This window comes from Ambystoma mexicanum, chromosome 6p, assembly GCF_040938575.1.
Source record: "Ambystoma mexicanum isolate Mex_15411 chromosome 6p, UKY_AmexF1_1, whole genome shotgun sequence".
Classification (NCBI taxonomy): Eukaryota; Metazoa; Chordata; class Amphibia; order Caudata; family Ambystomatidae; genus Ambystoma; species Ambystoma mexicanum.
This window is the reverse complement of record NC_090935.1, coordinates 1116825581-1116838838: the sequence shown is the minus strand read 5'-3', so window position 1 is coordinate 1116838838 and position 13258 is coordinate 1116825581.

Sequence of the window (13258 nt, the reverse complement as noted above, 5' to 3'; positions counted from 1 at the left end):
AACCAGGAGGGGAAGCGGCTGGATGCCATGGGCACGAGCATCATTTAAACTGCAGCCTCCACCATTAAGGCCGCTAATGCCCTGGCCGTTCTATCCCGCTATGACCCGGAACTGTGGTATAAAAGAGGCCCTATTCCGCCCTGGCCCTGTTCCAGGAGGGAGAGTGTTAGGCAGAAACCTGTGCAGTTCCCTAAGGGAACACTGCAAAATATTTAAGACTACAGGTGTTGGCAGTAAACCCACTTGGTAGCAGTCTGTACCACCCAGATTTACCTGGTAGCTGTGGCTGAGCAGTCAGACTTCCCTCAAGAAGAGTTAGGCAGTATGCAAAGCATACACAATAGGCACTCAGATACAACAATACAAGCAAACACTGACCAGAGCTTTGGTATCAAAGTATATAATTATTTATTTAAAGACACACTGTTGAAAACATTCGAGCACTCTTATTGTAAAATATTCTAAACACAGTTACTATTATAATATATACATCCCTTTTTCCTTATCAGATAAGTCACTGTAAAACACCACTTATTTTCATACAGAGGTGAGTGCTTAACTAGATGGCACTCCAATAAGTTTGTGAAAAAGGGAGGGAAAAAGACAGAATATGGAAAGGTACACCACTCTAAGATTCAGGAACACTATTAGCAAGCTAGAAGAGCAAAAGTCACTGGTGAGCCAAAGTCCAAAGGCTGGGCCCCCTCTTAGAGAGAGCAGAGCACAAATGCACCGAAGATCACACAGTTAAACTAGGCTTAGAAAGTCTTGCAGAGGGTTCAAAAAGAGTTTAGAGAGGCTTAGGAAAGTTTAGCCAGGGTGCCCCAGACTAACCCAGGTTCGAAAGCCGGGGGCTAAATCTACCCCATACAGTCGGTAGCAAGGGAAGCCAGGCGGGACACGATACCTTAAGTGGGAAGGATCCTCCAGCGGTGGCAGTTGTTCCTGGTAGTGGGTGCAAGTTGCGTCGTCGTCCAGGGGAAGAGAAGATCTCATCTTGGAGGAAAGATGAAGGTCGTTGCACTACCAGGGCAGAAATCAGCCGCGGAGTTTTCCGGTTAAAGGTAGTACCTTTGTTTCGCGGTCGTGGTAAAACGTGGTATCCCGGTTTCCGGGGTGCTTGGCACAGGCAAGGCGGCCACGAGGTACGTCGGGAAGGCGAAAAGACGGTGAAACTGGTTATCCCCACCAGTCAAAGGAAGAAGACTCTCCGGCGGGAGATCTCCTCTGTCGTTGGGAAAAGTGGTGAGGCAGTCCAGCAGTGCTCCACCGGTGGTGGTGTTGTGGCTGGTCGGTTCAGCTTCTCCCTCGTCGGATTTTTAGGTCCTGTGGCGACTTCTGAAGTTCCAGTCCCCAAAGCCCTGCTTTTATGCAGCAAACCCCCATTCACTCAGCCTAGCTGTCACTCAAACATGCTAAGTGGTGAGCCGGCCGGCTCACCACTTGGGCCAATCAGGATGGAGTGCGACTTGAGTTGCCTAGGCAACTCAGTCCAGGGTGCCTAAATTTCCCTCCACCCCTCCTAAGTACCCCAGACAGAGTGGCACCACTTTGGAGGGCTTCTGTGGAGAAGCCCACCAAAAAGTGGAACAAAGGGCTCAACTTGGGTTGGAGTCACAGAAGAAAACACAAACGCCATTTTAGAATCAAGTTTTGGCAAAAAATACCAACCGGAGAATTAATATTAATTAAATAAACCGGCGGTATGTTTGAGGCTACCGTAAATAATTAAATAAATATAGTAGCCTAAAACAATGGGAAATCCCATAGGAAAATATTCGCGGTTGAATATAAAAAGTAGTATCCACTGCCACCAGCCAAAACTCGATCAGGGGGGACGGAGACGTGCCCGCTCGACTAACAGACCCCGGGGCAATTGAATCGCCCCAGCCAGTAAGTCCACAATATGATGGTTTGTACTGGTTCTGTTCAGAATTTAAGACTAGTAAAGTCAATGGTGACTTTACATGCCCTGGGAGACAGTAGTCAGTCCCAGGGTATGGAGTCTATACTGGGGGGTCACTATGACACCCCTGTGTTACTGCACTGAGGGTGCTGTGTAACACACATCACAAAAACACACGAAGCCCTATGGAGTAAAATACCCCATAGCCCATTAAACACATCTAGATTCAAAGAAACACACTCAAATCATGTCCAAGAGTGAGAAAAAAGTCTCACTCTTGGCAGGAGAAAAAAATAAACCCCAAAAATCCAGCAAAGCTGCTGGGGGACTCACTAGGTTAGGAAATTCAGCCTAAACAGAGAATTCTCCCTAACGGAGAGGTGGCCTTGGACCATGCCATCACACTACTGTTGGACATCGCAGACACAGGGTTTTCGCCAGATGGTCAACGGAGTGTCCCTTCGTCGGCAGGGATAGCTGAGGGCCACCAACTTCCGATTGGACGTACAATCTAAAGTTGTAGACATGCTGTTGGATGGAGAAAACCTTTTTGGCAAGGTCGTTGACGAGTCCCTACAAACAATCAAGAAGGACACAGAGACGGCACGTTTGCTGGGGACCCTACAGTGGAGTTGATCGTTGTCCTTTCGTTCCTCGAGAGGGAAAGCAGCAGAGCCTCCAACGGGTATACCATCGCTTATCGACAACCTTTCCGCTCCAAGACTCAAGAGTTGTACAGAGGCCGCTTCCAGGCATATGGCAGCTGAGGGCAAGGTCTCCGCCCGCAGAACAGAGCGCAGGCACCCAAACAGGTCTGAACCGGCTGAGGACTTGAGCCCCCACTTGTGCACCCCAGTGGGAGGCCGACTGGCTAAGTTTGTCAGCATGTGGAAGACCATCACCACGGACAGATGGGTGCTGGATGTGCTCAAGCAGGGGCACATCTTGGAGTTCCAATGCAGGTGTCCTCGTATTTCTCCTGTGTCTCGACAAGAACAGAACATGGCATAGCTGCTACAGGAGGTCCACGCCATGTTAAAGAAGGGCTCCATAGAACCCAGCCTCTGGGGTTCTGGAGTGTACTCCAGATACTTCCTGGTCTTAAACAAGACAGGTGGGTGGAAGCCGATCCTGGACTTAAGGAACCTTAACAAGTACTTGAAGTCGCAGAAGTTCAGGATGGTCACGCTGCAGCACGTGCTACGCCAACTGGAGGAAGGCAACTTCCTGGCCTCGCTGGATTTGGAAGACGCCTACTTTGACATCCCCATCCACCGGAAGCACAGAGTTCCTGAGGTTCGTGGTCCAGGGACAACACTATCAGTTCAAGGCGCTCCCCTTAAGCCTGAAATCATCCAAACCAATGCTTTAGTACAGTTGTCACAGGTAAGTAACTTCCTTACCATGATGATGAATTGGTAGGTTAACAGTCTGAACAAACTCATAATTTTAACAATTTCAGCAAGTCCCATAGTAATCCAGCCATAAATCTTTTTGCAGTAGAGATTAAATTGTCCTGGTAATCAGTTTGCTGGATTTAGTGTAATAGTGGCAGGGGAACTCTATCAGTCTCCCTGGCTACATGCAAGAGGAACTAGGCCCTGAAAATCCCCTGCACCAAGAATGGAGGACCCAGCCATAGGACAAAGTTTGCTGTCTTTATTAGCAATTCAAGCCTGTCGTCCTGTTTTGTTGGCACATGACGTCACAGAATGAGCTTACATCCCAGTAAACCTAACTGAGGCAGGGATTGGTTAGTGAGGTGAACTATATGCACATTCTATAAAGGGTTAGTGCGATTATTAGATGAGCCATATCTGGTGGCTCTTCCTGAGACCACTGCTACATGTTATAAATACAAAGTTACAGGTGATTGGCCAGTGCAACAAAGTGTACGCTTATCGTGGAAGGTGGGTAGGGATTGAACAGAAGGGTCTTCTCAGCCTTGGAGCTTGGGACAGTTATCAGACCAAGTGCAACTATTCAACGTAGTGGGAATGACCCTGAAGGTGCTGCATGTTCCCAATAAGTTACCATCTCTGATCTCCTAGGCCTTGAGACAGAACATTCGGCTTTGAATCTGAATTACTTTTTGTTGTAATGTGCTCTCTCCTTCAGAATGTAGTACCAAGCAATGGAATGTGGCCAGCACAAGTAACAGATGGAATGTTATGATTCGGGCAGAGTCGGTTGGAGATTAAGGTGCAGGTGGATGTGCTTGGGGGTCTTATGCTGTACATCCTATGTAAATAAAGGCACATCACTACTTACTTGGTGTGTGGACCTTCATCTTTTCACTGGTGATGAGGAGTGGCCCACAACATGCCCCCACCATCCACCCAACACATTGCTGTGGCCTGGCGAACCATTCCCTGCCCAAAGGGAACCTCTCAGTGGGGAGCGGCAAACTTCAGCCTGGCCTGCTGCATCTCTGCAGTCCATTCCCAGCTGAAAAGAAAGGACATGAAGGAGTGGCGCACGGCGGCTCGTTGTGGTCAATATGAAGTTTGCGGTGAGTGGGTCCCTGCCCCCCACAAGCATTGGGTGCCCATAAGCACCTGACCATAAGTGAATATGGTCATGTCTAATGAGGTTGATCATTGTGACAGTCCATTTGCTGACGTCAGTGTGAATGGAAAATCCGTCCGGATGCTAGAGGATGTCATTACCGACACTGTGTATGTGACTCATGATGGGGTCATAACTCGCAAGGAGTGGTCATGAAGATGGGGTCACTATGCCAATTGCTATAAGAACTATTCCCTTGTAGGTGGGAGAAAGGTGTTATATGTAAATGAGGAGACCCAGCAGTCCTCGGGCGAAGAGGAATAACAAGTTGGGGTGATAACAGTGAATATGGTCATGTGTAATGAGGTTCATGATTGTAACCGTCCATTTGCTGACGTCAGTGTGAATGGAAAATCCGTCCGGATGATGGCGGATTCGGGAGCAAAATTATCATTAATGTCACGTGAGGTATATGAGAAAAGAGGTGGGTGGAAATGTGGGTGAGTTATTGCCATCTGATAAATGGCCTAGTGGGTACAATCTAGGAACAATTGATGTCATAGGATGTTTCATTGCCCATCTACAGTTCAAAGGGAGGGAAACCCATGGCAAGGTATACATCACCAAGAGTGGCAAAACATTATTGGGATGGAGAGGACAAAAAGGTTGTAAAATAAGACTGGATCGGAACCCTGATGAGCCGGCATTACATGTGGGTGAAAATGTTAGCATGGTTGAGAGATATTCCCAAAGTATTCTCGAAGGACATCGGATGTGAGAGGGGGATGGTGCATAAAATAGTCCTCAAGGAGGGGAGTATCCCCATGGCTGCGAAGCTACGACTGGTACCTTTGGTGTTGAGAGATGGGGTAAAGGTTGAGTTAGGGAAATTAAAGGAATCAGGAATAATAGAACCCGCTGGGAGTGTTGAATGGGTGTCCCCCCTTGTGGTGGTGAAAAAGACCAGTGGGGAGTTAAGACTGTGTGTGGATTTGAGAGAGCTGAATAAGTGTGTGGTGGCAGAGACACCCTCTCCCAAATATGTTGGAGATGTTGGCAATGGTAGGGAAAGCAAAGTATTACTCCAAGTTAGACATGGCATCTGCATATCACTAGATAAGGTTGGATGATTGGTCTAAGAAACTAACAGCTTTTATCACACACAAGGGCATATTCCAGTTCTGAAGGATGCCCTTCGGTCTTGTGTCAGCCTCATCAGTATTTCAAAAGGTAATGTATAGGCTTTTGAGGGATCTTCCCGATGTGCATTGTTTCCAGGATGACATTCTGGTATGCGGAGAGAGTTGGAAATACAGAAGGAAAATATAAGGAAAGTTGTGAGCATCCTGGAAAAGATGGACATAACGTTGAGGGCGAAAAAAATGTATGTTTGGTAAATAGGTGGTGGAGTACCTTGGTCACGAGATAACCACTAAAGCGTTGAGGCCTAAGCAAGAGTTGGTGGATGGGATCAAGAAGGTAAGATCACCTGGAAGCAAGTGGGATCTGAGATCGTTTCTAGGAATGATTGAGTTCTACCAAAAATGTGTGGCAAATTTTCAGATAAGATCATGAAAATTAGGGGTTTGCTCAAGAAGGGAGTGGAGTTTGTGTAGGATGCGGACTGTGAAAGGGAGTTTTAGATGATAAAAGGGGCATTGACATGGCAAAGCCTTTGGCCATGTTTAATACTAGGCGGAAGAGTGTCATTTCAGTAGATGCCAGTGACTCAGGTATCAGGGCTGTACATGAATTGAGGAAAACGGTTGAGAAGCAATCGTAACTCATGAATCAAGGATGTTGATAGGAGGAGAAAAAAATAACTGTGTTGGAGGAGGCGGCCCTAGCTTGCCACTGAGATGTAGAGATATTTTGAAACTTTGTGTGGGGTGCAGAGTTTATCTTCGGAACTGATCACAGGCCATTGAAGGTAATTTTTTAAGAGAAGGGACTAGAGAAAGTATCTAGGAGGGTGGCCTGCTGGGTGGCTAGGATGCAGGGGCACAAGTTTGTCATGGAAGTGATTCCCGGTAGGGAACATGTTTCTGCAGACCATATCTCAAGACTGGATGAGAGTGGAAGCGAAAATGGTGATTGTTGTGTGGAGGATGTAATTACCAACACTGTGTTTGTGACTCATGATGGGGTCATAACTCGCAAGGAGTGGTCAAGAACCTTGAAGGATGAGGTGTTGAGAGGGTTATTCAATTCGGACAGGTCGGGTGACAGGAGAAAAGTTTGCTCAGTGGGGAGGAGATAAGGTAATGGGAAGTGAGATCGGAGCTGTGTGAAGAGTGGTATCTTATACAGCTGTTGTACCCCGGGTCCTGAGGAGCAGGTTGGTTGATATTGCCCACGGCGGTCAAATTGGAGTGTTCGTTCTGGCCCAAACAGCCCGATTGAATGCGCACTGGTATGAACTTGTGACTGAACGGGCCTTGAGGAGGAGGTTGGTTGATATAGCCCACAGGGGTCATATTGGAGTTTCAAAAACCAAAGTTTTGAGAAGGGAATATTGGTGGCCTGGATTTGACCAGGACGTGGAGTGAATGGTAGGGAGGTGTATGGAGTGCGACGCTGCGGCCAAGAATACAGTGTTGCATCAACAACCCATGATAAAGGTAGAAACGCCGGAGAAGGTGTGCAATGAGGTAGTGTTGGATATCCTAGGTTCGGAAGATATGGGGAGTAGTCGTGGAAAATTCATTGTTGTGTTGGTCGATCTGTTTTCATGGTGGCTGAGTTCCGAGTTGTGCGAGATGTCTCAGCTCAAGTGATAGTTAAGTTTCTGCAGGATGTGTTTGAGAGGGAAGGTTTACTCAACTCTATTTTGACCGATAATGGTAGGCGTTTGTTGGACGGTACTTCCTAGAATACCTTGAACGTTGTGGGGTAAAGCAGAACAGCGGCCTATCAACCACAAAACAAAAGAATGTTAGAAAGTGTAAATCGCTGTGTGGATGGCAGGAGTGTGTGGGAGGGATAAGAAGGTGGCTGTGAGGGATAGATTATATGCCTTGCGATTAGCTCCACATGATTCCACAGGAGTGAGTCCATTCGATTTAATGAGGGGGAGAAAACCCAGCACCAGAGTTTCACCTCCCTGACTGGGTAGAGCACGGGAGTCTGATTATGTTGTGGAAGTATTGAGAGAAAATGGATGAGAAGAAATGTGAATGGGTGAGAAAGACGAACGAATTTAGGGAGGAGAAGGCTGTAAATTGCAGTGGGTGATTGGGTGCATGTTAAGAAAGGTGTTGTGAAAAGAAAGGGAGATTTGTTGCATTCCAATCTGGTCCAAGTGATGGAAGTCCTGAGAGGGGCGTGAGTGTGCAGGGAGGTCAAGTGTGGAACCTGGCCAGAGTGGCACGGGTCAAATCAATGATAAATTAGAGAACTGTTTTTGAGCTCCCCAGTCCTAAACTGATGTGGGGATCTCCCTCTCCCCAAGAGAAACCTATTATGAATGCAGATGTTCTTTTGTGTACATAGTTCTAGTTCTCTGGTGTACATAGTTGAATTCAACAGTTGTAAAAATAATATGGGGAGGGTGGGAGATGTGTTGTAATGTGCTCTCTACATCAGAATGTGGAACCAAGCAATAGAATATGGGCAGCACAAGTGCAGATGAAATGTTATGATTCAGGGAGAGTCGGTTGGAGATTAAGGTGCAGGTGGATGCGCTGGGGGGGTCTTATGCTGTACATATTATGTAAATAAAGGCACATCACTACTTACTTGGCGTGTGGACCTTAATCATTTCACTTTTTTATCCTCCTGCCTTCAGTTCGATGGGAACAGCCACCTCAGTCTGGCTCAAATGAATAGGCTCTGTCTTGTAATTCAGATCACGTGTGTAGGGACCACAACATGAATTTCTTGTGCTTGCAATTATGAGGATTTTCAGCTTGTTTCCTGCAGGTGTCCTATCGGTCCTGTTGGCTTGAAACCTTCCTTCTCTGTGTCCTTGGCAAGGCTGTGCACGGTGGCAGCACTGGGAGGCTGGTCTGCATGCTTCAGCAGGGTCAGCCGGTCAGCTTTTCTGTGTTCTTGAGTTTTTTCTGCTTCTCCCTTTCACTTAATGTACCTGTGGCATCCATCTTTATTTGCATGGCTGCTCGTGTTTGCGTTTAAGCGTCAGCAAGCAGTTCATATGTACTCTTGCACATCTTGCGATTTCCTCATGGCAAAGGTATGTGTGTCTCTTTCCTCCATCCTGTCTGGGCATCCCTCGCAAGGGACAGGGACAAGAACAGAAGATCTTTTCCACCAGAAAAATACATGTCTCCTTTAAATTTACTGCGTCGCGTGGCCCCAGGAATGCAGGCTTCCTTAACCCTGCCCAACGGTCCCACACCTTAGTCCCCTTTTCTGCATCAACGGGAATGGGCCGTGACCACCAGCACGCCTGGGTGAGGCCTCAAGCCTCATAATTCCATGCGTTTTCCCCCGAAATCTTTTCTGTCTCTTTGTAGATTTGGGAACATCGTCCACTGGTGCCCTAGTTTGTCCCTGGCGCATGTTGGCCTCGACAGGCTTTATTATGGTGCTGGTTACTTCCCCACAGCAGACCTGCACGCACCCTGTCTCCGGTGCCTTGGTGAAGACCACGGATGGGACGGATGTTCTGCATGCAACGCTCACAAAGAAGGTGGGTGTCTCATTTTCCAAAGCACCCCACAGAGACGACAACTTCCTGTGAAAGCCCCCTGGTGGGAGGGGTCAATCTGCTCCTTGCAGCAGCTCAGGGAGCACCGAGGCTCACGCAGCTACCGGCCTCACGGCCAAGGGGTCTAAGGGCTCTACCACTTCCACAACTGAGTGGCCTGTGAGCTCTACCACTACTGGGACTCGTCCTGAGGGGCTTACTCGAGGGGCCACCTATACATACAGCCAGCACTACCGGCCGGAAGGCTGAGGGTGCACAGCCTACCAGGTGTACACCTGATGTGCTGGGAGGGGCAGAGCCAGTGCAGACAAGCATGCAAGCAGAGCCTAGGAACACGCCGGCTACAGGTCCACGTGCTCTAAGCACGGACAAAATGGCAGCAGCACGAGACAAGATGGCCACCACTCCCAATCCTCAAAGGCGGGAACCCACACAGGCAGGTGCGGAGGTCCGCCTGACAGGCGATCAACAGAGACAGTTTACTTCAAGGGCAGTCTGGGTACCAATTACACCCATTTGCTGCACCACGTCATACCCCAAAATCTCGGGTTCCAGGTGCAGTGACCCCATGTAAGCACAAGGGCTGGGGAGGCAGCTGGCATATTCGCCACCGCCCCCGGTGCAGGATCGCACTCAGCCAGCCTGTGAGGATAGGTTTTTCGACAAATCCATGTCTCATGCGGTCTCCACAATGGGGCTCCATACTCGGGGGCGGCATTATCAAGGACATGTCGCCTCCGGCTTCGCTTGCGCAACCCACCGCACACAGACCATGCTCCCGCCTCCAGCTCTGCCTCCACAGCAGCCCATTCCTGAGGCTCCTGTAGCCCTGGTGCAGGTGCAAACCACCCCCACAATGGAAGCACCTCCAAAGGATGCTGGCGTCAACCCTCAAGGGGCAGAGGACCAGCAGGACACAGACGAGGAGGAGCAGGACACGCCTTCCTCAGCAAAAGACTTCCACAACAGCATTGCTGGCCTGTCGGAATACCTGGACATCCCCCAGCCCCAGAAGGAGATTCCTGAGGCAGGAGTTCTGGCGGAGGTCCCAAGCATCAGGGCGGAGGCAAGATCGGGCATCCCCCTGCAGAAGGAATTTCAGGCTTTGGCCAAGAAGGGGTGGCTCAAGCCACACTCCACGCAAGCTGGTCACAAAAAGCTGAATGCTAAGTTCAGACAGGCCGAGTGGGGGACAGCATGCTACTCTTGACACACCTGCTACCTCTCATCAGTTATCGCTGCAGCATCCATACATGCCAACCCCCAGGTGTCCTCGTCTGGTACTGCCACGGCAGCCCTCTTGAACAAGGAAGAAAAGACTCTTGAATCGTACTGCAAGAAGGTCTACTCTAATGCTGGACTACACCTCATGTAGGCCAATGCAGATGCCATCCTGGCTGCGGCTAATCAACACCTGTAGATGGAAATCACAGAATTCCTGCATGACAACCCTCAGGAAAAGCCAGCCGCATTCAAAGCATGCCTAGCGGAGGCGAAATCTGTGGCACAGGACATAATGGAGGCCACAGTAGGCCACATCGACACAGCTAACTGAGCGATCTGTCTGGCAACGGACTTGAGGCGCACTGCCTGGCTGAAGGCTACAAGGTTCAACCCGGATGTCCAGGATAGAATCCTGCACCTTCCCTTTGAAGGAGGCGATCTTTTCCACTTCACAACTGATGAAGAGCTTGACAAGAAGAAGAGCAGCTCTCAGACTGCAAAATCGCTAGCGATTCTTACCAAGCCAGTAGCAAAGCCTTTCTCACAGGCACAGTCCTGCTCAGACAAGGGGCGATCTTTTGGCGGTTTCCGCGGGTTCCAGTACCGCAAAGCCAGGCAGCCTGACAGGTCCCCCAGTCAGCACAGGCAAAAACACCACAAAGCCACCACAAAGCCTCAAATAAGGGGTTCATCCAGTCCCCCTCACACTCATCAGCTTCTGACCAGAAGAAGCAATGACAATTCTTTTCAGGTCCACAGCCCCCCATTTGGGGGCAGGCTGGCTCTGCACAGTCAGGCTTGGCGGGCGAAGTTCGCAGACGCCTGGGTCATTTCAGTGGTGTGCTGGGGCTTCCGGTTACCTCTTCTTTCTCATCTCCTGAGTCCCCCCTCCCCTCTCACACAGATCGGTACACCATCACTCCTAGCAGAGATTTGCTCCCTTGTAGAGAACGAGGCGATATAGGAGGTCCCCCCCCCCCGACCTCCACAGCAGGGCAGGGCTTTTTCTCCTGCATCTTTGCTATTCAAAAAAAGAACCAGGTGGATTTGCGAGTGGTGTTGGATTTGTCTTCCGTAAACCTTTACCTACCCCTGCAGAAGTCCAAGGTGGTGATGCCTGCACTCATAGCTGAGACACTGTGCGGGGGAGACTGGACATGCTCCCTGAACCTGGAGGACGCAGATCTCCATGTTCCTATTGTGCAGCCTCACCGGGTGTTCCTCCGGTTCGGGGTCATGGGCCTGCATTTCCAGTACAAGGTTCTGCCCTTTGGGCTAAATTAAGCTGAGAGTCTTCAAGAGGCTCATGAACGCGGTGGCAGCTCTCCTCAGGTCAGAGGAGCTGCATGTCTATCTGTACCTCGATGACTGGTTAGTTAGGGCCTCGTTGCCGAAGCAGGTTCAAGCCTCAGCAAACAGGCTTATCTCCACCCTATTCGACCTGGGGTTTTTTAATCAACTACCTAGTGTTTCTGGGCCTGTTGTGGGTCACACAGCAGCAGAGGGTATTCCCCACTGGGGACAAGGTTACAGTGATTCAGACTGCCGTCTCCCATTTACGCAGCAGGTCATTCACCACAGCCTGGTGGTATCAACACCTTCTGGGCATTCTGGCAGCATGCCTCCTGGCGGTCTCGTACATCAGACTCCGCATGAGGAGGATTCAGCTGCATTTTGGGGATTCCTGGTATCCGGAGTCGGGCCATCAGAGGGCCCAAATCTCCATCCCGCAACATTTGGACGAAGATCTCAAATGGTGGCAACAGTAGGAGAACGTCTTGGTGGGCAGGCCGTTCCGTCCACCCCCAATGGAGTACACATTACCACGGAATCCTCCACCCATGGGTGGGGTGCCACTCTGTGAACGCACTCTGTGCATAGGCTCTGGACCCAGAGCAACCGGCAGAATCACATCAACTGGCTGGAACTTACGGTAATCTGGTTGGTCCTCAAGTCCTTTCTCCCGACCATCAAGGGCAGGTCTGTGTGCATCCAGGCAGACAACACGACCTACATGTCCCATATCAACAAACTGGGGCACCAGATCCCTGCAGCTGTGCTCGTTAGCCTGTTCCCAGATTTTCAGGGTCATCAGTCAGGAGGTGTGGATCTCGTCAGTTCACCTACTGGGAGAATCCAACCTGGAAGCAGACAGACTCAGTCGCCTGTCTGCCGACCATTATGAGTGGCAGCTGAATGGGAGAGTTCTCCAGGAAGTCTTCAGCAGATGGGGCCATCCCACCACAGACCCACCGTGACAGTAAACAACCGGACGTGTCAGCAATTAGCGTCCTGGGAAGGAAGGGGCGGCATCTCTCTAGGTGACGCACTCCAGATACCCTGGGATGGGATGTGGGCATATGCATTCCCACCTACGCAGCTGGTTCACAAAGTCAGGAACTTGAAGATAATCCTCATAGCACCCCACTGGCCGGCACAACCCAACTCCAACCCTTATCCTGTCTTCGGCCAATCCAGTAGTAAAAAAACATCTGGCGGCTTGACCAGGCTGTATACCCGGTCAAACACCTGCATCCCGTTTGGGACCTCAATTTGGTGCTAAGTGCTATAGCCCACAAACCAGTCAAATCCATGGCAATACCAGGCCTTAAGTTACTCACTCTGAAGACAGCCCTTCTGGTTGGGCTTACGTCAGCTCGCAGAGGGAGCGAGATCCAGGTGTCACCTCAAATCCATACACTAGTTTTCACAAAGACATGGTTGTGCCTCGCACGCACCCCAAGTTCCTTCCAAAGGCGGTGTCATCCTGTCATATCAACGAGAGATTGTGCTCCACACATTCTTCCTGGACCCCAAGGAAAACGCAGAGCAAATGCTCCACTGCCTGGATGTCAGGAGACCATTGAAATTTTATCTGTACAGAACGAAGGACATCCGCAAGATGGATGCACTGTAACATTTGGAGGTTCCAGGCCTGGGCAGCAAGCCTC